Below are 26,805 nucleotides of genomic sequence, written 5' to 3'. Positions count from 1 at the left end.
TTTCTGAAAGGTTATCTCTGAATTGTTGTGTTTTAGCTTCTCTTAGTTTCCTTTTCAGAGTCCTTTCAGGTTCTGGATCTGCTTCCACAAGAATGTTCTTATCCTTGCTCCTACTCATATGATAAAGAAGAAGGCACAGAAAAATAATAATAATAATAGAGATCCTTTATACCACAGTATAGGGATCTCTGTGTGAGTAGAAGAAGAAAGGAAGACAAAGAATGTAATATAATGGAAGAAACACAACTGTGAGGAGGGTTGAGATGTGAGATGAGATGTTAGTGGATGAATAAATAAATAGAATGAGATGAGAGAGGGAGAATTTTCGAAAAATATTTTTGAAAAAGAGTTAGTGATTTTCGAAAATGGTTTTTGAAAAATGTTAGTATTTTTCGAAATTTTTTTAAATCAAAAATAAAAAATAATTAGTTAATTAAAAAAAATTTTTGAAAAAGAGGGAAGATATTTTCGAAAATTAGAGAGAGAGAGTTAGTTAGGTAGTTTTGAAAAAGTTAAGAAACAAACAAAAAGTTAGTTAGTTAGTTGAAACAAATTTTGAAAAGATAAGAAGTTAGGAGGTTAGAAAAGATATTTTGAAACCAACTTTTTGAAAAAGGCAAGAAAAGAAGATATTTTTGAAAAGATATGATAGAAATTAGTTTTTGAAAAAGATTTGATTTTTAAAAACATAATTAATGACTTGATTCGTAAGGAATCACAAGATATGATTCTAGAACTCAAAGTTTGAATCTTTCTTAACAAGCAAGTAACAAACTTGAAATTTTTGAATCAAAACATTAATTGTTATTGTTATTTTCGAAAATTTGGTATAAAAATAAGAAAAAAATTTTTGAAAAATATTTTTGGTATTTTCGAAAATAACTAAGAATTTTGAAAAAAGATTTGATTTTTGAAAAAGATAAGATTTTCAAATTGAAAATTTGATTTGACTCAAAAGAAATAACTTGATTTTAAAAATTTTTGAAAAAGTCAACTCAAATTTTCGAATTTGATGAGAGAAAAAGGGAAAGATATTTTTTTGATTTTTGAATTTTTATGATGCAAGAGAAAAAAAAGAAAAATGGTGCAATGCATGAAATTTTTAGATTAAAACAATGAATGCATGCAAGAATGCTATGAATGTCAAGATGAACACCAAGAAAACTATGAAAATATGATGAACACCAAGAACATATTTTTGAAAAATTTTTAATGCAAGGAAAACATGTAAGACACCAAACTTAGAATTCTTTAATGCTTAGACACTAAGAATTCAAAAATGCATATGAAAAACAATAAAAGACACAAAACAAAAAAATCATCAAGATCAAACAAGAAGACTTACCAAGAACAACTTGAAGATCATGAAGAACACTATGAATGCATGAACTTTTCGAAAAATGCAAGATGCATATGCAATTGACACCAAACTTATAACATGACACATGACTCAAACAAGAAACACAAAAATATTTTGATTTTTATGATTTTCTAAATTTTTTTTTCGAAAATTATATGAAAAAGAAAAATTAAGGATTCCAAAATTTTTAACATGAATTCCAGGAATCTTGCATTCTTAGTCTAAAGCTTCAGTCTAGGAATTAGACATGGCTCACTAGCCAGCCAAGCTTTCAATGAAAGCTTCGGTCCAAAACACTAGACATGGCCAATGGCCAGCCAAGCTTCAGCATGTAATTCAGACATGACACGCCTGACATACTCATTCCCAAAGGAATTAGACATGGCTTTACAGCCAGCCAGGCTTCAACATGCTTCATGAAACACTAGAATTCATTCTTAAAAATTTTGAATAGAATTTTTGGAAACATTTTTTTTTTCGAAAACAGATGAGAAAATTTTAGAAATATTTTTGAAAAATTTTTGAAAATAAAATAAAAAGAAAATTACCTAATCTGAGCAACAAGATGAACCGTTAGTTGTCCAAACTCAAACAATCCCCGGCAACGGCGCCAAAAACTTGGTGCACGAAATTGTGATGTCCAGGCTCGAACAATCCCTGGCAACGTGAGCAACTTGGTACGCGTAATCGTGATTACACTTTAATCATGTAAAATTCATGGCTCCTTCTTTCCCTGGCAATGGCGCCAAGAACATGGTGCCAATACCATGGTTCACAACTTCGATACAACTAACCAGCAAGTGCACTGGGTCGTCCAAGTAATACCTTACGTGAGTAAGGGTCGAATCCCACGGAGATTGTTGGTATGAAGCAAGCTATGGTCACCTTGTAAATCTCAGTCAGGCAGATATAAAATAGTAATGAGGTTTTCAAAATTAATTAATAAAATAGGGATAGAAATACTTATGTAAATCACTGGTGAGAATTTCAGATAAGCGAATAGAGATGCTTCTCATTCCTCTAAACCTCTGCTTTCCTGCTATCTTCATCCAATCGATCTTACTCCTTTCCATGGCTGGCTTTATGCAAGGGCATCACCGTTGTTAGTGGCTACATCCCCTCCTCTCAGTGAAAAATATGCTCACATGCTCTGTCACAGCACGGCTAATCATCTGTCGGTTCTCGATCATGCTGGAATAGGATTCACCCTCCTTTTGCGTCTGTCACTAACACCCAGCACTTGCGAGTTTGAAGCTCGTCACAGTCATTCAATCATTGAATCCTACTCAGAATACCACAGACAAGGTTTAGACCTTCCGGATTCTCTTGAATACCGCCATCATTCTAGCTTACGCCACGAAGATTCCGGTTAAGAGATCTAAGAGATATTCATTCTAGCTTAATTCATGTAGAACGGAAGTGTTTGTCAGGCACGTGTTCATAGGGGAGAATGGTGATGAGCGTCACACATAATCATCACCTTCATCACGTTCTTGGGTGCGAATGGATATCTTAGAAGCGAAATAAGATGATTAGAATAGAAAACAGTAGTACTTGCATTAATCTTTGAGGAACAGCAGAGCTCCACACCTTAATCTATGGAGTGTAGAAACTCTACCGTTGAAAATACATAAGTGAAGGTCCAGGCATGGCCGTGTGGCCAGCCCCCATGGTCTAAGAACAATGCGTTCCAAGATTGTCTAATACAATAGTAAAAGGTCCTATTTATAATAAACTAGCTACTAGGGTTTACAGAAGTAAGTAATTGATGCATAAATCCACTTCCGGGGCCCACTTGGTGTGTGCTTGGGCTGGGCTTGAGTGTTGCACGTGTAGAGGTCCTTTCTGGAGTTGAACGCCAGCTTTTGTGCCAGTTTGGGCGTTCAACTCTGGTTTTGGCTCCTTTTCTGGCGCTGGACGCCAGATTTGGGCAGAAAGCTGGCGTTGAACGCCAGTTTACGTCGTCTATTCTTGGCCAAAGTAGGGACTATTATATATTGCTGGAAAGCCCTGGATGTCTACTTTCCAACGCAATTGAAAGCGCGCCATGTCGAGTTCTGTAGCTCCACAAAATCCACTTTGAGTGCAGGGAGGTCAGAATCCAACGGCATCAGTAGTCCTTCTTCAACCTATTTATCTGATTTCTGCTCAAGTCCCTCAATTTCAGCCAGAAAATACCTGAAATCATAGAAAAACACACAAACTCATAGTAAAGTCCAGAAATGTGAATTTAACATAAAAACTAATGAAAACATCCCTAAAAGTAACTAGATCCTACTAAAAACATACTAAAAACAATGTCAAAAAGCGTATAAATTATCCACTCATCACAACACCAAACTTAAATTGTTGCTTGTCCCCAAGCAACTGAAAATAAAATAGGATAAAAAGAAGAGAATATACTATAAATTCCAAACTATCAATGAAACATAGCTGCAATCATATGAGCGGGACTTATAGCTTTTTGCCTCTTGAATAGTTTTGGCATCTCACTTTATCCATTGAGGTTCAGAATGATTGGCATCTATAGGAACTCAGAGTTCAGATAGTGTTATTGATTCTCCTAGTTCAGTATGATGATTCTTGAACACAGCTTCTTTATGAGTCTTGGCCGTGGCCCTAAGCACTTTGTTTTCCAGTATTACCACCGGATACATAAATGCCACAGACACATAATTGGGTGAACCTTTTCAGATTGTGACTCAGCTTTGCTAAAGTCCCCAATTAGAGGTGTCCAGGGTTCTTAAGCACACTCTTTTTTTTTGCTTTGGACCTTGACTTTAACCGCTCAGTCTCAAGTTTTCACTTGACACCTACATGCCACAAGCACATGGTTAGGGACAGCTTGGTTTAGCCGCTTAGACCAGGATTTTATTCCTTTAGGCCCTCCTATCCACTGATGCTCAAAGCCTTGGGATCCTTTTTATTGCCCTTGCCTTTTGGTTTTAAGGATTATTGGCTTTTTCTGCTTGCTTTTTCTTTTTCTTTCTATTTTTTTTTTCGCCTATTTTTTTTTCTGCAAGCTTTGTTCTTTGCTGCTTTTTCTTGCTTCAAGAATCATTTTTATGATTTTTCAGATTATCAAATAACATGTCTCCTAGTCATCATTCTTTCAAGAGCCAACATATTTAACATTCTTAAACAACAACTTCAAAAGACATATGCACTGTTCAAGCATACATTCAGAAAACAAGAAGCATTGTCACCACATCAATATAATTAAGCTAAGTTCAAGGATAAATTTGAAACTCATGTACTTCTTGTTCTTTTGAATTAAAACATTTTTCATTTAAGAGAGGTGATGGATTCATAGGACATTCATAACTTTAAGACAAAGTTACTAACTACTAATGATCATGTAATGAAGACACAAAGACAGATAAGCACATAACATAGAAAACGAAAACAGAAGAAATAAGAACAAGGAATGAATCCACCTTAGTGATGGTGGCGTTTCCTTCTTGAGGAACCAATGATGTCCTTGAGCTCTTCTAGCTCTCTTCCTTGTCTTTGTTGCTCCTCCTTCATTGCTTTTAGATCTTCTCTGATTTCATGAAGGATGATGGAGTGCTCTTGATGTTCCACCCTTAGTTGCTTCCAATAATTGTGTGGAAGAAAATGTATCCCCTGAGGTATCTCAAGGATCTCTTGATTTGCAGTCAAATGTTCTACCACTGAGCTATAGACCCTTGATAGAAGCTTTTGTCTTTCCTTTCCTCTTTCTAGAGGTTTCTCTGGCCTTAGGTGCCATCAATGTTTATGGAAAAAACAAAAAAGCTATGCTTTTACCACACCAAACTTAGAATGTTGCTCGCCCTCGAGCAAAAAAAGAAAGAATAGAAGAATAAGAAGAAGATATGGAGGAGATGGATGGGAGTGTGTATTCGGCCATATGGGTGGGATTGGGTGGGAGAGAGATGTTGAATTTTGAAGGTAGTGGGTGTATGGATGTGAGTGGTAAATGGAAAACAGAAGGGATGATCATGAATGGAAAGAGAGATGATGAGGTAGGTGGGGATCCTGTGGGGTCCACAGATCCTGAGGTGTCAAGGCATTTACATCTCTGCACCAATTTAGGCATGTAAAATGCCCTTGCACACAACTCTGGGCGTTCAGCGCCAGGTTGGTGCCCATTTTGGGCGTTCAACGCCCATTTGCTGCCATTTCTGGCATTGAACGCCAGAACCATGCTTGTTCTGGGTGTTCAGCGCCAGAACCATGCTCTATTCTGGCGTTTGAACGCCTGACAGATGCTTCTCCAGGGTGTGATTTTTCTTCTGCTGTTTTTGATTCCGTTTTTGATTTTTTTGTTTATTTTGTGACTCCACATGATCATGAACCTATAAAGACATATAACTAAGAAAAATATAGTTAGATAAATAAACATTGGGTTGCCTCCCAACAAGCGCTTCTTTAATGTCAATAGCTTGACAGTGGGCTCTCATGGAGCCTCACAGATGTGCAGAGCTTTGTTGAGACTCTCCAACACCAAACTTAGAGTTTGGATATGGGAGTTCAACACCAAACTTAGAGTTTGGTTGTGGCCTCCCAACACCAAACTTAGAGTTTGACTGTGGGGGCTCTGGTTGACTCTGCTTTGAGAGAAGCTTTTTCTGCTTCCTCTCCATGGTTGCAGAGGGAGATCCTTGAGTTTTAAACACAAGGGAGTCCTCATTCCATTGAAGGACTATTTCACCTCTGTCAACATCAATCACAGCTCTTGCTGTGGCCAGGAAAGGTCTTCCTAGGATGATGGATTCATCCTCTTCCTTTCCAGTATCCAGGACTATGAAATCAGCAGGGATGTAAAGGCCCTCAACCGTTACTAACACGTCCTCTATTTGTCCATAAGCCTATTTTCTTGAACTGTCTGCCATCTCTATTGAGATTTTAGCAGCTTGCACCCCATAGATTCCCAGTTTCTCTATTACAGAGAGGGGCATGAGGTTTATTCCTGAACCAAGGTCACACAGAGCCTTAAAGATCATGGTGCCTATGGTACAGGGTATTATGAACTTTCCAGGATCCTGTCTCTTCTGAGGCAATGTCAGTTGATCCAGATCACTTAGTTCATTGATGAACAAGGGAGGTTCAACTTCCCAAGTATCAATGCCAAATAGTTTGGCATTCAGCTTCATGATTGCACCAAGAAACTTGGCAGTTTGCTCTTCAGTAACATCCTCATTTTCTTCAGAAGAGGAATACTCATCAGAGCTCATGAAGGGCATAAGGAGGTTCAATGGAATCTCTATGGTCTCTAGATGAGCCTCAGAGTCCTTTGGTTCCTCAAGGGGAAGCTCCTTATTGATCACTGGACGTCCCAGGAGGTCTTCCTCCTTGGAATTCACGTCCTCCTCTCCCTCTTTGGGTTCGGCCATTTTGCTTATGTCAATGGCCTTGCACTCTCCTTTTGGATTCTCTTCTGTATTGCTTGGGAGAGTACTGGGAGGGATTTCAGTGATCCTTTTACTCAGCTGGCCCACTTGTGCTTCCAAATTTCTAATGGAAGACCTTGTTTCATTCATGAAACTGACAGTGGCCTTAGATAGATGAGAGACTAGATTTGCTAAATTAGAAGCATTTTGTTCAGAGTTCTCTGTCTGTTGCTGAGTGGATGATGGAAAAGGTTTATTATTGCTAAACCTGTTTCTTCCACCATTATTAAAGCCTTGTTGAGGCTTTTGATCCTTCCATGAGAAATTTGGATGATTTCTCCATGATGAGTTATAGGTGTTTCCATAAGGTTTACCTAAATAATTTACCTCTGCTATTGCAGGGTTTTCAGGATCATAAGCTTCTTCTTCAGAAGATGCCTCTTGAGTACTGTTGGATGCAGCTTGCATTCCATGCAGACTCTGAGAGATCATATTGACTTGCTGAGTCAATATTTTATTCTGAGCCAATATGGCATTCAGAGTATCAACTTCAAGAACTCCCTTCTTCATAGGCGTCCCATTACTCCCAAAATTCCTTTCAGAAGTGTACATGAACTGGTTATTAGCAACCATGTCAATGAGTTCTTGAGCTTCTGCAGGCGTTTTCTTTAGGTGAATGGATCCACCTGCAGAAGTGTCCAGTGACATCTTTGATAGCTCTGATAAACCATCATAGAATATATCCAGGATGGTCCATTCTGAAAGCATGTCAGAAGGACACTTTTTGGTCAACTGTTTGTATCTTTCCCAAGCTTCATAGAGGGATTCACCTTCTTTCTGTCTGAAGGTTTGAACATCAGCTCTAAGCTTGCTCAGCTTTTGAGGAGGAAAGTACTTGGCTAAGAAAGCCGTGACCAGCTTATCCCAAGAGTTCAGGCTGTCTTTGGGTTGAGAATCCAACCATAATCTAGCTCTATCTCTTACAGCAAAAGGGAAAAGCATGAGCCTGTAGACTTCAGGATCTACTCCATTAGTCTTAACAGTATCACATATCTGCAAGAATTCAGTTAAGAACTGAAAAGGATCTTCAGATGGAAGTCCATGAAACTTGCAGTTCTGCTGCATCAGAGAAACTAATTGAGGTTTCAGCTCAAAGTTGTTTGCTCCAATGGCAGGAATGGAGATGCTTCTTCCATGTAAATTGAAATTAGGTGCAGTGAAGTCACCAAGCATCTTCCTTACATTATTATTATTTTCGGCTGCCATCTCCTCTTCCTGTTCGAAAATTTCTGAAAGGTTATCTCTGAATTGTTGTGTTTTAGCTTCTCTTAGTTTCCTTTTCAGAGTCCTTTCAGGTTCTGGATCTGCTTCCACAAGAATGTTCTTATCCTTGCTCCTACTCATATGATAAAGAAGAAGGCACAGAAAAATAATAATAATAATAGAGATCCTTTATACCACAGTATAGGGATCTCTGTGTGAGTAGAAGAAGAAGGGAAGACAAAGAATGTAATATAATGGAAGAAACACAACTGTGAGGAGGGTTGAGATGTGAGATGAGATGTTAGTGGATGAATAAATAAATAGAATGAGATGAGAGAGGGAGAATTTTCGAAAAATATTTTTGAAAAAGAGTTAGTGATTTTCGAAAATGGTTTTTGAAAAATGTTAGTATTTTTCGAAATTTTTTTTAAATCAAAAATAAAAAATAATTAGTTAATTAAAAAAAATTTTTGAAAAAGAGGGAAGATATTTTCGAAAATTAGAGAGAGAGAGTTAGTTAGGTAGTTTTGAAAAAGTTAAGAAACAAACAAAAAGTTAGTTAGTTAGTTGAAACAAATTTTGAAAAGATAAGAAGTTAGGAGGTTAGAAAAGATATTTTGAAACCAACTTTTTGAAAAAGGCAAGAAAAGAAGATATTTTTGAAAAGATATGATAGAAATTAGTTTTTGAAAAAGATTTGATTTTTAAAAACATAATTAATGACTTGATTCGTAAGGAATCACAAGATATGATTCTAGAACTCAAAGTTTGAATCTTTCTTAACAAGCAAGTAACAAACTTGAAATTTTTGAAGCAAAACATTAATTGTTATTGTTATTTTCGAAAATTTGGTATAAAAATAAGAAAAAAATTTTTGAAAAATATTTTTGGTATTTTCGGAAATAACTAAGAATTTTGAAAAAAGATTTGATTTTTGAAAAAGATAAGATTTTCAAATTGAAAATTTGATTTGACTCAAAAGAAATAACTTGATTTTAAAAATTTTTGAAAAAGTCAACTCAAATTTTCGAATTTGATGAGAGAAAAAGGGAAAGATATTTTTTTGATTTTTGAATTTTTATGATGCAAGAGAAAAAAAAGAAAAATGGTGCAATGCATGAAATTTTTAGATTAAAACAATGAATGCATGCAAGAATGCTATGAATGTCAAGATGAACACCAAGAACACTATGAAAATATGATGAACACCAAGAACATATTTTTGAAAAATTTTTAATGCAAGGAAAACATGTAAGACACCAAACTTAGAATTCTTTAATGCTTAGACACTAAGAATTCAAAAATGCATATGAAAAACAATAAAAGACACAAAACAAAAAAATCATCAAGATCAAACAAGAAGACTTACCAAGAACAACTTGAAGATCATGAAGAACACTATGAATGCATGAACTTTTCGAAAAATGCAAGATGCATATGCAATTGACACCAAACTTATAACATGACACATGACTCAAACAAGAAACACAAAAATATTTTGATTTTTATGATTTTCTAAATTTTTTTTTCGAAAATTATATGAAAAAGAAAAATTAAGGATTCCAAAATTTTTAACATGAATTCCAGGAATCTTGCATTCTTAGTCTAAAGCTTCAGTCTAGGAATTAGACATGGCTCACTAGCCAGCCAAGCTTTCAATGAAAGCTTCGGTCCAAAACACTAGACATGGCCAATGGCCAGCCAAGCTTCAGCATGTAATTCAGACATGACACGCCTGACATACTCATTCCCAAAGGAATTAGACATGGCTTTACAGCCAGCCAGGCTTCAACATGCTTCATGAAACACTAGAATTCATTCTTAAAAATTTTGAATAGAATTTTTGGAAACATTTTTTTTTTTCGAAAACAGATGAGAAAATTTTAGAAATATTTTTGAAAAATTTTTGAAAATAAAATAAAAAGAAAATTACCTAATCTGAGCAACAAGATGAACCGTTAGTTGTCCAAACTCAAACAATCCCCGGCAACGGCGCCAAAAACTTGGTGCACGAAATTGTGATGTCCAGGCTCGAACAATCCCTGGCAACGTGAGCAACTTGGTACGCGTAATCGTGATTACACTTTAATCATGTAAAATTCATGGCTCCTTCTTTCCCTGGCAATGGCGCCAAGAACATGGTGCCAATACCATGGTTCACAACTTCGATACAACTAACCAGCAAGTGCACTGGGTCGTCCAAGTAATACCTTACGTGAGTAAGGGTCGAATCCCACGGAGATTGTTGGTATGAAGCAAGCTATGGTCACCTTGTAAATCTCAGTCAGGCAGATATAAAATAGTAATGAGGTTTTCAAAATTAATTAATAAAATAGGGATAGAAATACTTATGTAAATCACTGGTGAGAATTTCAGATAAGCGAATAGAGATGCTTCTCATTCCTCTAAACCTCTGCTTTCCTGCTATCTTCATCCAATCGATCTTACTCCTTTCCATGGCTGGCTTTATGCAAGGGCATCACCGTTGTCAGTGGCTACATCCCCTCCTCTCAGTGAAAAATATGCTCACATGCTCTGTCACAGCACGGCTAATCATCTGTCGGTTCTCGATCATGCTGGAATAGGATTCACCCTCCTTTTGCGTCTGTCACTAACGCCCAGCACTTGCGAGTTTGAAGCTCGTCACAGTCATTCAATCATTGAATCCTACTCAGAATACCACAGACAAGGTTTAGACCTTCCGGATTCTCTTGAATGCCGCCATCATTCTAGCTTACGCCACGAAGATTCCGGTTAAGAGATCTAAGACATATTCATTCTAGCTTAATTCATGTATAACGGAAGTGTTTGTCAGGCACGTGTTCATAGGGGAGAATGGTGATGAGCGTCACACATAATCATCACCTTCATCATGTTCTTGGGTGCGAATGGATATCTTAGAAGCGAAATAAGATGATTAGAATAGAAAACAGTAGTACTTGCATTAATCTTTGAGGAACAGCAGAGCTCCACACCTTAATCTATGGAGTGTAGAAACTCTACCGTTGAAAATACATAAGTGAAGGTCCAGGCATGGCCGTGTGGCCAGCCCCCATGGTCTAAGAACAATGCGTTCCAAGATTGTCTAATACAATAGTAAAAGGTCCTATTTATAATAAACTAGCTACTAGGGTTTACAGAAGTAAGTAATTGATGCATAAATCCACTTCCGGGGCCCACTTGGTGTGTGCTTGGGCTGGGCTTGAGTGTTGCACGTGTAGAGGTCCTTTCTGGAGTTGAATGCCAGCTTTTGTGCCAGTTTGGGCGTTCAACTCTGGTTTTGGCTCCTTTTCTGGCGCTGGACGCCAGATTTAGGCAGAAAGCTGGCGTTGAACGCCAGTTTACGTCGTCTATTCTTGGCCAAAGTAGGGACTATTATATATTGCTGGAAAGCCCTGGATGTCTACTTTCCAACGCAATTGGAAGCGCGCCATTTCGAGTTCTGTAGCTCCAGAAAATCCACTTTGAGTGCAGGGAGGTCAGAATCCAACGGCATCAGTAGTCCTTCTTCAACCTATTTATCTGATTTCTGCTCAAGTCCCTCAATTTCAGCCAGAAAATACCTGAAATCACAGAAAAACACACAAACTCATAGTAAAGTCCAGAAATGTGAATTTAACATAAAAACTAATGAAAACATCCCTAAAAGTAACTAGATCCTACTAAAAACATACTAAAAACAATGTCAAAAAGCGTATAAATTATCCGCTCATCAGCCCACTGTCAAGCTATTGACATTAAAGAAGCGCTTGTTGGGAGGCAACCCAATTTTTACTTATCTATGTTAAATTTCTATTTGTTATTTTATGTTTTCGGTAGGTTGATGATCATGTGAAGTCACAAAAACAATTGAAAAAGCAAAAACAAACTGAAAAATAGAATGAAAAATAGCACACCCTGGAACGCCAGTAAGGGCAGCAGAATGGGCGTTAAACACCCAGTCTGGCACCATTCTGGGCGTTTAACGCTAGAAATGGGCACCAGTCTGGTGTTTAACGCCAGAAAGGGGCAAGAAGCTGGCATTAAACGCCAGAAATGGGCAGTAACTTGGCGTTTAACACCAGGATTGGCAGAAAAGGGCGTTTTGCACGCCACTTGGTGCAGGGATGAAAAATCCTTGACACCTCAGGATCTGTGGATCCCACAGGATCCCCACCTACCCCACCTCTCTCTCTCTTCTTCACCCATTCACCAATCACCTCAATACCTCTCCCCCAAAAACCCCTCACCTATCAAATCCTACCCTCTTCTCCATAAACCTTTCACCAATCCACATCTTCAACACTACTTTTCCCCCCTTGGCCGAATCCCTCCCACTTCTCCTTCTCCTCCATTTTCTTCTTCTTCTACTACTTTCTTTCTTCTTTTGCTCGAGGACGAGCAAACCTTCTAAGTTTGGCGTGGTAAAAGCGTTGCTTTTTGTTTTTCCATAACTATTTATGGCACCTAAGGTCGGAGAAACCTCTAGAAAGAGGAAAGGGAAGGCAAAAGCTTCCACCTCCGAGTCATGGGAGATGGAGAGATTCATCTCAAGGGTGCATCAAGACCACTTGTATGAAGTCGTGGCCAAGAAGAAGGTGATCCCCGAGGTCCCTTTTAAGCTCAAAAAGGGTGAATATCCGGAGATCCGACATGAGATTCGAGGAAGAGGTTGGAAAGTTCTCACCAACCCCATTCAACAAGTCAGAATCTTAATGGTTCAAGAGTTCTATGCAAATGCATGGATCACCAAGAACCATGATCAAAGTGTGAACCCGGACCCAAAGAATTGGCTTACAATGGTTTCAGGGGAAATGCTTAGATTTTAGTCCGGAGAATGTAAGGTTGGCATTCAACTTGCCCAGGATGCAAGGAGATGCACACCCCTACACTAGAAGGGTCAACTTTGATCAAAGGTTGGACCAAATCCTCATAGACATTTGTGAAGAGGGCGCTCAATGGAAGAGAGATTCAAGAGGAAAGCCGGTTCAACTAAGAAGGCATGACCTCAAGCCCGTGGCCAGGGGATGGTTGGAGTTCATCCAACGCTCAATCATTCCCACTAGCAACCAGTCTGAAGTTACTCTAGACCAGGCGATCATGATCCATAGTATCATGATTGGAGAGGAAGTAGAAGTTCATGAGGTTATATCCCAAGAACTCTACAAGGTGGCGGACAAGTCCTCCACTTTGGCGAGGTTAGCCTTCCCTCATCTCATTTGTCACCTTTGCAATTCGGCTGGAATTGACATAGAGGAAGACATCCTCATTGATGAGGACAAGCCCATCACTAAGAAAAGGATGGAGCAAATAAGAGATCCCACTCATGGACAAGAGCATGAGGAAAATCCTCATCATGAAATCCCTGAGATGCCTCAAGGGATGCATTTTCCTCCACAAAACTAGTGGGAGCAAATCAACACCTTCCTAGGAGAATTGAGTTCCAATATGGGACAACTAAGGGTGTAGCACCAAGAGCATTCTATCCTCCTCCATGAAATTAGAGAACACCAAAGAGTTATGAGAGAGGAGCAACAAAGGCAAGGAAGAGACATTGAGGAGCTCAAGCACTCCATAAGGTCTTCAAGAGGAAGAACAAGCCTCCATCACTAAGGTGGACCCGTTCTTTAATTTCTGTTTTTTCGAAAATTATGCCTTATGTCTATTTATGTTTGTGTCTTTATTACATGATCACTAGTGTCTAAGTGTCTATGCCTTAAAGCTATGAAAATGAATCCATCACCTTTCTTAAATAAAGAGTGTTTTAATTGAAAAGGAATAGAAGTGCATGAATTTCAAATTTTAAAACAGTTTAATTATTCTGATGTGGTGGCAATACTTTTGTTCTTCTGAATGAATGCTTGAACAGTGCATATTTTTGAATTTGATTGTTTATGAATGTTAAAACTGTTGGCTCTTGAAAGAATGATGGAAAAAGGAGAAATGTTATTTGATAATCTGAAAAATCATAAAAATGATTCTTGAAGCAAAAAAAAAAACAGTGAATAAAAAAAAAGCTTGCAGAAAAAAATGCGAAAAAAAAAAGAAAAAGAAAAAGCAAGCAGAAAAAGCCAATAGCCCTTTAAACCAAAAGGCAAGGGTAAAATAAAAAAGGATCCAAGGCTTTGAGCATCAGTGGATAGTAGGGCCCACAGGAATAAAATCCTGGCCTAAACGGCTAAATCAAGCTGTCCTAACCATGTGCTTGTGGCGTGAAGGTGTCAAGTGAAAACTTGAGACTGAGCGGTTAAAGTCGTGGTCCAAAAGCAAAAAGAGTGTGCTTAAGAGCTCTGGACACCTCTAATTGGGGACTCTAGCAAAGCTGAGTCACAATCTGAAAAGGTTCACCCAGTTATGTGTCTGTGGCATTTATGTATCCGGTGGTAATACTGGAAAACAAAATGCTTTGGGTCACGGCCAAGACTCATAAAGTAGCTGTATTCAAGAATCAACATACTTAACTAGGAGAATCAATAACACTATCTGAATTCTGAGTTCCTATAGATGCCAATCATTCTGAACTTCAAGGGATAAAGTGAGATGCCAAAACTGTTCAGAAGCAAAAAGCTAAATGCCCCGCTCATCTAATTAATACTGATCTTCATAGATGTTTTTGGAATTCATTGTACATTCTATTCTTTTTATCCTATTTGATTTTTAGTTTCTTGGGGACAAGCAACAATTTAAGTTTAGTGTTGTAATGAGCGGATAATTTATACACTTTTTGGCATTGTTTTTAGTATGTTTTTAGTATATTTTAGTTAGTTTTTATTATTTTTTTATTAGTTTTTAAATAAAAATCACATTTCTATTCTTTACTATGAGTTTGTGTGTTTTTCTGTGATTTCAGTTATTTTCTGGCTGAAATTGAGGGACCTGAGCAAAAATCTGATTCAGAGGCTGAAAAAGGACTGCAGATGCTGTTGGATTCTGACCTCCCTGCACTCGAAGTAGATTTTCTGGAGCTACAGATATCCCAATTGGTGCGCTCTCAATTGCGTTGGAAAGTAGACATCATGGGCTTTCCAGCAATATATAATAGTTCATACTTTGCCCGAGATTTGATGGCCCAAACAGGCGTTCCAAGTCAGCTTAAGAATTCTGGCGTCAAAACGCCAGAACTGGCACAAAAGCTGGAGTTAAACACCCAAACTGGCACAAAAGCTGGCGTTTAACTCCAAAAAAAGTCTCTACACATGGAAGCTTCAATGCTCAGCCCAAGCACACACCAAGTGGGCCCGGAAGAAGATTTCTGCATTAATTACCTATTTATGTAACCCTAGGTTACTAGTTTTCTATAAATAGGACCTTTTGCTATTGTATTTTCATCTTTTAATCATACTTTCATTGACCTTTTCACGTCTGGGGGCTGGCCTCACGACCATGCCTAGACCCTCTTGTTCTTATGTATTTTCAACGGTGGAGTTTCTACACACCATAGATTAAGGTGTGGAGCTCTGCTGTTCTTCATGAATTAATACAATTACTATTGTTCTTCTATTCAATTCACGCATACTTCTTCTCTAAGATATTCATTCATTCTTCAACTTGATGAATGTGATGATCCGTGACACTCATCATCATTCTCACCTATGAACATGGGCCTGACAACCTCCTCTGTTCTACTAGCAATGGCTTGAATGCGTATCTCTTGGGTTACTAATCTAAGATTGGAACCTTCGTGGTATAGGCTAGAATTATTGGCGGTCATTCTTGAGATCCGGAAATTCTAAACCTTGTTTGTGGTATTCCGAGTAGGATCTGGGAAGGGATGACTGTGACGAGCTTCAAACTCGCGATTGTTGGGCGTGTGACAGACGCAAAAGGATCAATGGATCCTATTCGAACATGATCTAGAACCGACAGATGATTAGCCGTGCGGTGACAGTGCATTTGGAACATTTTCACTGAGAGGACAGGAAGTAGCCATTGACAACGGTGATGCCCAACATAAAGCTTGCCATGGAAGGGAGTATGAATGATTAGATGAAGGCAATAGGAAAGCAGAGGTTCAAGAGGAACAAAGCATCTTCATACGCTTATCTGAAATTCCTATCAATGAATTATATAAGTATCTCTATCTTATTTTATGTTTTATTTATCTTTTAATTATCAATCCTCCATAACCATTTGAATCCGCCTGACTGAGATTTACAAGGTGGCCATAGCTTGCTTCAAGCCGACAGTCTCCGTGGGAACGACCCTTACTCACGTAAGGTATTACTTGGACGACCCAGTGCACTTGCTGGTTAGTTGTGCGGAATTGTGACAAAGTGTGATTCACGTTTGAGAGCTCCAAGTCTTTGGAGCCATTGTTGATGATCACAATTTCGTGCACCAGCGTGCGCATCCATAGCAGCGCTCACTTTGAGAACGTAGCGCTCGATTTGAGAACGCTGTCCCACGCGTATGCGTCACCTACGCGTACGCGTGGCCCCTTCACAATTACCATTCCACACGTACGCGTCATCCATGCGTACGCGTGGTCTTCCGAAATGCCACTTCCATGCTTACGCGTTAGCCATGCGTATGCGTGGTATTGCAGGGTTGCAACTTCTACGCGTACGCGTGGCCTAAGCATATGCGTCACTTGCGAATTTTTCTTGCTCCACTATCGCAAGCGCTCTTGAAGAGTGAGCGTAGCGCTCTTTTGGAGAACGTTCTTTTGTGAAAAACAGAGCATGCTTCCTTGATTAAATCATGGGCCATGCTTTTAAAAGCGTGGCCTAAGGCTCAAAAGCGTGCTCAAACTTCAAAGTGTGCCCCAAAATTCCTCTTTTGAGCTTATTTTGTGCTTTTTTGCTTCTTTCTTGCCTGTCATCAACCAAATAGATACATCAAAGCCCTGGCATAATCATCAAATCTTGCATCATTCATATTATCAACTAAATCTTGCAAAAAAACTCATGAAAATGCATAAAATCAACAATGTTTGATTGAATCAAGACAAGCATGAATTTCTCATCCAAGCACTTACTTATTGCCTAAAAATGCATGAAAACCAAGTAAGAACAGATAAAAATTTCTAGTAAAACATGCACAAAATGACTTGTCATCACACGCATATGCGTGGTCTTCAAAAAATCACTTTGACGCGTACGCGTCACCTACGCGTACGTGTTGCCATCTGAATTTTCCCACTTCTGTATCGTAGGCGCTCTTGGTTGAAGAACGTAGTGCTCATGGTTGAAGAACGTTGCTCCTCCTGTGCATACTGATGACAAGTCATTTTGTGCATGTTTTTCTATGATTTTTCACCTTTAATTTTCATTAATCATGCTTAATTATTGAGTATTTTAGTGCTTAAATAGTATATTTCTTTGATCTTTTGATCTGATAAACTTTGTAGGAAACAAGAAGAAAAAGAAGCAAAAAGCACAAAATAAGCTCAAAAGAAGAAAAGAAGAATTTTGGACACACTTTGAAGCTGGAGCATGCTTTTGGAACCTTAGGCCACGCTTTGAAAAGCGTGGCCCATGATTAAATCAAGGAAGCGTGCTCCGTTTTTCATAGAAGAGCCTTCTTGGCGCAAACGCTACGTTCATCTTCAAAGAACGCTTGCGATAGTGAAGCTGGAAAATTCGCAAGTGACGCGTACGCGTGAGTGACGCATACGCGTCGAAGTGACAACTTTGGAAGGCCATGCGTACGCATGCATGACGCGTACGCATGAAAGTGACATTTTCAAAGGATCACGTGTACGCGTGGGGAGCGTTCTCCAAATGAACGCAACATTCTCAAAGTGAACGCTACCAAGGAACGCGCAAGCGTGTATCACGCGTACGCGCCACAAGGGCGAATTCTGAAGGTCACGCGTACGCATAGGTCACGCGTACCCGTGGATGTGCGAAAATGCAAAATGGCACGCACGCGTGGGTGACGCGTGCGCTTGGGTGTAAAAGCGCTCCGTTCTCCAAATAAACGCTACGCTCTCTTGGAAGCAAATTCTGATTCAATTAAACTTCATTCCAAGCCCAGTTGAACTAAAAGCAAGCAAGCCCACACATATCACTCAATGAAGACCACAAGGATCATCTAGAATAGGAATTTTCATTTGAATTATAATTTGTTTTCTATTTCATTTCAATTTGTAATTTAGGAAAGCCTATATAAAGGCTTTAGTTTCACGGTTAGAGAGGTTCAGGTTCGGAAGGCTGAAAGTAGGAGTAGGAGTAAGAGTAGGAGTAGGAGGCTCTGGTAGAGAATTCTCTTGGAGGATTAGAGACTCTAGAGAGTGTAGTGTAGAATTCTTGGTTCAGATATAATTTTTTTTCCGCAAGTTAAATTTTGTATTGAGCTTCAGTTACTTTTATGGAATTTTAAATTTCTGGCACTCCTTCTCTGCTTTGCAACTTTACATCTCAGTTTGCTATTGAGTTCAATTTAATTCAATGCAATTTAATTTTCTGCACTTCTGTTCTTTGCAATTAGATCAAGGAATTGTCAAGATTGATTGTGATTAGAGAGATTGGATTGCCAAGGAATTGGGATCCAATCAATTTCAATCCGCCATAGATCTACTCATATGATTGAGAAAGGAGTTGAGACCCATTTGATTCATTGTGGATTATGATATCTCCAATCCTTAATGAGTTTTTCTTTCTGTTAATTGTCCTTGAGTTTATTTCAGTTGCTTAATTTACTGCTCTTTTTAATTTCCCAGCACCCACCCCCTTTACATTTGATGCAATTTACTTTTCTTGCCATTTAAGTTTCTGCCATTTATTTTCAGCACTTTAAATTCCTTGCAATTCATATTCTGCTGATTCAATTTCACTCAATTCACCACTGTCAGCTTAACTATACTAATCACCACACTAAAGTTGCTTGATCCATCAATCCTCGTGGGATCGACCTCACTCATGTGAGTTTTACTACTTGATGCGACCCGGTATATTTGCCAGTTAGTTTGTGTGGAATCGATTTTCCCTCATCATGTTTTTGGCGCCGTTGCCAGGGATTGATTTAGATCAAGAATGATTAAGTGGGTGATAAGTCTAGATTAAGCATTTTCTTTGTTTTTGTCATTTAGGTTCTTTTTAATTTTCTATTTTCTGCTGCTAATACTAAGGTGTTTGTGTCATTGCCTCACTAAGAAATTTTCATCCGTGACATGATGAATTTCAATTTTCTTTGCTGACTATGTTTTGCAAAATTTAAATGGAGTTCACTTCATCTTTTGATCAGACAAATTTCATGGGATATTGCCCACCATCACCAAATGACTATTCTAGTGGTGGCTGGGAATATCACCAAGAAGTGACAGATTATGAGCAATCCACCCAGTGGGGATATGCTTCAGGGCCACAAAATGATCAAGCAGATTACATGGGATACTTCTCACCACCAAATGATTCAAGTTATTATCCTCATGGTGGCTAGGAGTATCAACAAGAAATGATGGAATATGAACACCTCCAAAAGACACAAAATAACCCATATTTTAATGAATCTAACAACTACTCATGTTGTAGCTGGGAAGGTCAAAACCAAAGAGATTTTAATGCTCCATATTCTATTCATCAAGAGACATCATCATTTGATTGTGCCGGCAATACATTCATGCAAGATTGCTCCCCCGGGGCCACAAAATGATCTATATTGTGATGAATTCAACAATAACTCAATTTGCGATTGGGAGGATCAAAATCAAAGAGCACTCAATGTTCCATACTCCACTTATCAAGAGCCATCATCACTTGAGCGTACCTTCAATTCATTTATGCAAAATTGTCCAACCTCACCTCCCAGTTTTTCATTTGAAAATCCTTCATCACTTGACTATGCCTCAACACAAAGTTTCCTCCAAGATCCATACAACTCATTTCACCAACCACAAAATTCATTATGCTACATAGAAAACTCATTTCAACATTCACAAAATTCATTCCACAATTCACAAAATTCATTCCATACCCCTTAAAACAACTTTACCACAACACATCTATGTCCACAAAATTACTCTCAACCTTCTCCTCTCTTGCTACAAGCAGAACAATGCCTTCAAAGTGCCATAGAATCTAGGGAAAGAGCTAGAGAATCCTTGGAAAAACAAGAAATTCTCTTCAAGAAGATGGATGGACACTTAGAGCAAATAAGGAAAAACTTAAGATTGCCAAGCATTGAGGATGAAGACCAATTTGTGGGTGAGGAAGTGGAAGAACAAGAAAAAGAGGTCCCTGTGTCAAGTGAAATTTCAATGAAGAATGAGGTTGTGGAGGTATTTGAACCTGAGACTGCATATCCACAGAAGCTACTTGAGGTGACAGGAGAGCATGAAGACTCACTTCCAAAGGACTTAATGGAAGATCATGAAGAAGAAGGTAAGGAAGTCAATCAAGGAAGTCCACACTCAATTGAAGCAGAGAGCTACATAGAGGAAGGGTTCATTGAATCACCAATTCAAGGGGCTTTTGATGAAGAGAACACTCCAACCAACACACAACTACCAAGTCTTGAAATTAAAGAAGTGAAGGCAACCAACAAGAGCACCAAAGAGAGGATTGTGACCAACAAGAGCTACAATTGAACATATCAAGGAAGAAGAAAAGGTCAACTTCAATCAATCCAGTCCCTGCCCCAACAAGCAAAGCAAGTCAAGCAAATAACAAAAGAAAGCTTGTTGGGAAGAAACCAAAACAGGGGATATCAACTTGCTCTTCTCTCCCCTTGAGGTCATTCCTCTTAACAAACTGGAAGAAGAGGAAGAAAGTTGAGAACAACATGTCAAGCTAATGACACTAAAAGAGCGCTTGTTAGGAGGTGATGAGCGGATATTTTATATGCTTTTTGGGGATAATTTCATATAGTTTAGAGTATGTTTTAGTTAGTTTTTAGTCTATTTTTATTAGTTTTTAGGAAAAATTCATATTTCTGGACTTTACTATGAGTTGTGTGTTTTTCTGTAATTTCAGGTATTTTTCTGGCTGAAATTAAAGGAGCTGAGCAAAAATCTGATTCAGGCTGAAAAATGACTGCTGATGCTGTTGGATTCTGACCTCCCTGCACTCAAAGTGAATTTTCTGGAGCTACAGAACTCGAAATGGCATGCTTCTAATTGCGTTGGAAAGTAAACATCCAGGGCTTTCCAGCAATATATAATAGTCCATACTTTGCACAAGGATAGACGACGTAAACTGGCGTTCAACGCCAGTTCTCTGCCCAATTCTGGCGTCCAGCGCCAGAAAAGGATAAAAAACTGGAGTTGAACGCTCAAACTGGCATAAAAACTGCCGTTCAACTCCACAAATGGCCTCTGCACGTGACTCATTTAAACCTCATCCCCAGCACACACCAAGTGGGCCCCAGAAGTGGATCTCTGCATCATCCATCATAGTCCACTCATATTTTGTAACCCTAGGCTACTAGTTTAGTATTTAAACAAATTTTAGAGACTTATTTTGTATCTCATGACATTTCATATCTAAACTTTGTATTCTCTGACGGCATGAGTCTCTAAACCCCATTGTTGGGGGTGAGGAGCTCTGCTGTGTCTCGATGAATTAATGCAAGTATTTCTGTTTTCCATTCAAACACGCTTGTTCCTATCTACGATGTTCATTCGCGCTTAACTGTGATGGAGGTGATGATCTGTGACACTCATCACCTTCCTCAAATCATGAACGTGTGCCTGACAACCACCTCCGTTCTATATACGATTGAATGAGGATCTCTTAGATTCCTTAATCAGAATCTCCGTGGTATAAGCTAGAACTGATGGCGGCATTCATGAGAATCCGGAAAGTCTAAACCTTGTCTGTGGTATTCCGAGTAGGATTCAAGGATTGAATGACTGTGACGAGCTTCAAACTCCTGAAGGCTGGGCGTTAGTGACAGACGCAAAAGGATAGTAAATCCTATTCCAACCGGATCGAGAACCAACCAGTGATTAGCCGTGCTGTGACAGAGCGCGTGAGCGTAGTTTTCACTGGAAGGATGGAAGGTAGCCATTGACAACGGTGATCCACCAACACACAGCTTGCCATAGGAGGACGTGCGTGCGTGAATCAGAAGACAGAGGAAAGCAGAGATTCAGAAGATAAAGCATCTCCAAAACTCCAACATATTCTCCATTACTGCACAACAAGTAACCTTTAATTTATGCTCTCTTGGTTATTCGCAATTCAACTGATAAACATAATTGACTTCCTGACTAAGATTTACAAGATAACCATAGATTGCTTCAAACCAACAATCTCCGTGGGATTCGACCCTTACTCACGTAAGGTATTACTTGGACGACCCAGTGCACTTGCTGGTTAGTGGTACGCGTTGTGAAAAGTGTGATTCACAATTCGTGCACCAAGTTTTTGGCGCCGTTTCCGGGGATTGTTTGTGTTTGGACAACTAACGGTTTATTTTGTTACTTAGATTAGGAAAAATTTTCTCTTTTTGGTTTAGAGTCTTTTATTATTTATCCCTTGTTAAAACACTTTAAATTTATAGCTCAGTTAATTAGAACGTGGTGTTTATGTTCATGGTAATTGGCTATCATATTTTTTAAAACCTTTTTTCAAAAATAATTTTTCTGTTAAATCCTGTGCCAAACTTTAAGTTTGGTGTTTTCAAAAATAATCTTTCTTAAAATTTTCGAAAATTTTCATAACTCATTTGGCTAGAGCGTTAATCTGTGTTCTTGGTAATTGGGTTAGAGTCTTTTATATTCTTTTCAAAACCTTCTTTTTCATAAATAATATTTTTTCTATTAAATCTTGTGCCAAACTTTAAGTTTGGTGTTTTCTTGTTGATTTCCCTTTGGTTTTCGAAAATTTTGGTTTGGTTTTCTAAAAATTTTAAGTTTGGTGTTCTTTCTTCATGTTCTTGTGTTCTTGTGAGTCTTCAAAGTGTTCTTGAGTTTTCCTTGTGTCTTGATCTTAAAATTTTTAAGTTTGGTGTTCCTTGGTGTTTTCCCTCCAGAATTTTCAAAAACAAGGAGCAGTAGATCTAAAAATTTTAAATCTTGTACTATCTTATTGTTTTTCTCTCTCCTCACTAAATTCAAAAATATCTTTTCAAAAATATCTCTTCTAACTTCCTAACTTCTTATCTTTTCAAAATTTGTTTCAACTAACCAACTAACCTTTTGTTTGTTTCTTAACTTTTTCAAAACTACCTAACTAACTCTCTCTCTCTCTAATTTTCGAAAATATCTTCCCTCTTTTTCAAAAATTTCTTTTTTTTAACTAATTAATTTTTATTTTCTTTTACGAAAAAAAAAAATTTTAATTCCAAAATTCAAATTCTTTTTAGTTATTTTATTTTATTTAAGTATTTACTTCTTATAAAATAAAATAAATAAAAAGATAAATCAGTCCAAGTTATATCCATATATCCATCATGGACATAAGTGGAAATGAACAGTCTAGGAGGACTCTGGGGTCATATTCTAACCCCTCTACTGCTTTATATGGGAGTAGCATATGCATACCCTCCATTGGAGTTAGTAGCTTTGAGTTGAATCCTCAGCTCATTATCATGGTGCAGCAAAGTTGCCAGTATTCCGGTCTTCCACAGGAAGAACCTACAGAGTTTCTGGCACAATTTTTACAATTTGCTGACACAGTACATGATAAGGAAATAGATCAGGATGTCTACAGACTATTACTGTTTCCATTTGCTGTAAAAGATCAAGCTAAGAGGTGGTTAAATAACCAACCTAAGGCCAGCATAAGAACATGGAAACAGCTGACAGAAAAATTCCTGAATCAGTATTTTCCTCCAAAAAGGATGACACAGCTAAGGCTGGACATCCAAGGCTTTAAACAAGGAGATAATGAATCTCTTTATGATGCCTGGGAGAGATACAGAGAGATGCTACGAAAATGCCCCTCTGAAATGTTTTCAGAGTGGGTTCAGCTAGACATCTTCTACTATGGGCTTGCAGAAGGAGCTCAGATGTCTCTAGATTACTCAGCTGGTGGATCTATCCATATGAGAAAGACAATTGAAGAGGCTCAAGAGCTCATTGATACAGTTGCCAGGAATCAGCATCTGTATCTAAGCAGCAACCCTTCCATGAATGAAGAGGTTAAAACAGTAACTGCTGAATTCAGTACTGTAAAACAAGCTGCTGAATTCAATCAGCAATTGGATTTTCTAACAAAGCAGCTAGCTGAATTCAAGAACAGGCTACAGGAGACAAGGATAGCTAATATACATATGGACGAACAGTTTAAGCAAACAAAGCAGCAGCTATCAAGGCAAATAGCAGAAGAATGCCAAGCAGTTCAATTAAGAAGTGGGAAAACATTAAATACCCCACCTCAAGGCATCAAAAATTCAAGAAATGAGCAACCCACCAAAGATTCACCTGAGGACAGTAAGAGCCCAGGGAAAAATAATTCTGGCACTAAAACGCCAGAAAATGGGTGGAAGGCTGGCGCTAAACGCCCAGACCATGCCCAAAACTGGCGTTCAGCGCCAGAAACAAGGCAGGATTGGCGTTCAACGCCAGAAATGGGCAAGAATCTGGCGTTGAACGCCCAAATGGGGCAGAATCCAGCATTGAACGCCCAAAATGGGTACATTTCTGGCGTTCAGGCGCCAGGAACAGACAGTGAGCTGGCGTCTAACGTCACTCCAGCTTCTGACTCTGGCACTCAATTGCCAGTGAGGGATCAGACACACACAAGTGCTGATAACAACCCCTCTAAAAAGGCTTCTTTAACCACTAAGGTTGAGGAATATAAAGCCAGGATACCTTATCCTCAAAAACTCCGGAAAGAGGAGCAGGATAAGCAATTTGCTCGCTTTGCAGATTATCTAAGGACTCTTGAAATAAAGATTCCATTTGCAGAGGCACTTGAGCAAATACCTTCTTATGCCAAGTTCATGAAAGAGATCTTGAGTCATAAAAAGGAGTGGAGAGAAACAGAAAGAGTTCTCCTCACTGAAGAATGCAGTGCAGTCATTCTGAAAAGCTTTCCTGAAAAGCTTAAAGACCCTGGGAGTTTTTTGATACCATGCATATTAGAAGGTGATTGCACCAAGACAGCTTTATGCGATCTTGGGGCAAGCATCAACCTGATACCTGCATCCACTATCAGGAAGCTTGGCTTAACTGAAGAAGTTAAACCAACCCGGATATGTCTCCAACTTGCTGATGGTTCCACTAAATAGCCATCAGGCGTGATTGAGGACATGATTGTCAGAGTTGGGCCATTCGCCTTTCCCACTGACTTTGTTGTGCTGGAAATGGAGGAGCACAAGAGTGCTACTCTCATTCTAGGAAGACCCTTCCTAGCAACTGGACGATCCCTCATTGATTTCCAACAGGGGGAAATAACCCTAAGAGTCAATGATGATGAGTTTAAGTTGAACGTTGTCAAAGCCATGCAGCATCCAGACACATCAACAGACTGCATGAAAGTTGATCTCATTGACTCTTTGGTAGAAGAGATCAACATGGCTGAGAGTCTCGAATCAGAGTTAGAAGATATCTTTAAAGATGTTCAGCCTGATTTGGAGGATTCAGAGGACATGAAAGAGCCTCTGAACTTTCTTCTGAAAGAGGAAAAACCTCCTAAACCCGAGCTCAAGCCACTACCACCATCCTTGAAATACGCATTTTTGGGAGAAGGTGACACTTTTCCAGTGATCATAAGCTCTGCTTTAAATTCACAGGAAGAGGAAGCACTTATTCAAGTGCTAAGGACACACAAGACAGCTCTTGGGTGGTCCATAGGTGACCTTAAGGGTATAAGCCCAGCTAGATGCATGCACAAAATCCTATTGGAGGATAATGCCAAACCAGTGGTTCAACCACAGAGGCGGCTAAATCCAGCCATGAAGGAAGTGGTGCAGAAAGAGGTCACCAAATTACTAGAGGCTGGGATTATTTATCCCATTTCTAATAGCCCCTGGGTGAGCCCTGTTCAAGTCGTCCCAAAAAAGGGAGGCATGACAGTGATTCATAATGAAAAAAATGAACTGGTTCCTACAAGAACAGTTACAGGGTGGCGCATGTGTATTGACTACAGAAGGCTCAATACAGCCACCAGAAAGGATCATTTTCCTTTACCATTCATAGACCAGATACTAGAGAGACTAGCAGGTCATGATTATTACTGCTTTTTGGATGGCTATTCAGGCTATAACCAGATTGCAGTGGATCCCCAGGATCAAGAGAAAACAGCATTCACATGCCCATCCGGAGTGTTTGCTTATAGAAGGATGCCATTTGGGCTATGTAATGCGCCTGCAACCTTCCAGAGATGCATGCTCTCTATTTTCTCTGACATGGTGGAAAAATTTCTGGAAGTCTTCATGGATGACTTCTCAGTATATGGAGACTCATTCAGCTCCTGTCTTGATCACCTGAAACTTGTTCTGAAAAGATGCCAAGAAACCAACCTAGTTTTAAACTGGGAAAAGTGTCACTTCATGGTGACTGAAGGAATTGTTCTTGGGCATAAAATCTCAAACAAGGGAATAGAGGTGGATCAAGCAAAAATAGAGGTAATTGAAAAATTACCACCACCTGCCAATGTTAAGGCAATTAGAAGCTTTCTGGGGCATGCAGGATTCTATAGGAGGTTTATAAAGGATTTTTCAAAAATCGCAAAACCTCTAAGCAATCTGCTAGCTGCTGACACGCCATTTGTGTTTGACACAGCATGCCTGCAGGCGTTTGAAACGCTGAAAGCTAAGCTGGTCACAGCACCAGTCATTTCTGCACCAGACTGGACATTGCCATTTGAGTTAATGTGTGATGCCAGTGATCATGCCATTGGTGCAGTATTGGGACAGAGGCATGACAAGCTTCTGCATGTCATTTATTATGCCAGTCGCATTCTAAATGATGCCCAGAAAAATTACACAACCACAGAA

At 38.9% G+C, this 26,805-nt stretch overlaps 1 non-coding gene across 1 annotated transcript; it reads left to right on the top strand.

Moving 5' to 3' along the window:
• Positions 1-7,497: 7,497 nt before the first annotated feature.
• On the top strand, positions 7,498-7,605 carry LOC148564999 (small nucleolar RNA R71). The gene has a single exon (XR_015884211.1). It is a non-coding gene; the product is annotated as a small nucleolar RNA R71 (small nucleolar RNA).
• Positions 7,606-26,805: the final 19,200 nt, after the last annotated feature.

This window comes from Arachis ipaensis, chromosome B5, assembly GCF_059453495.1.
Source record: "Arachis ipaensis isolate K30076 ecotype BB chromosome B5, ASM5945349v1, whole genome shotgun sequence".
In the NCBI taxonomy this organism is placed as follows: Eukaryota; Viridiplantae; Streptophyta; class Magnoliopsida; order Fabales; family Fabaceae; genus Arachis; species Arachis ipaensis.
Note: the sequence above shows the minus strand (reverse complement) of the source record. Positions and strands in the feature narration are given on the sequence as shown.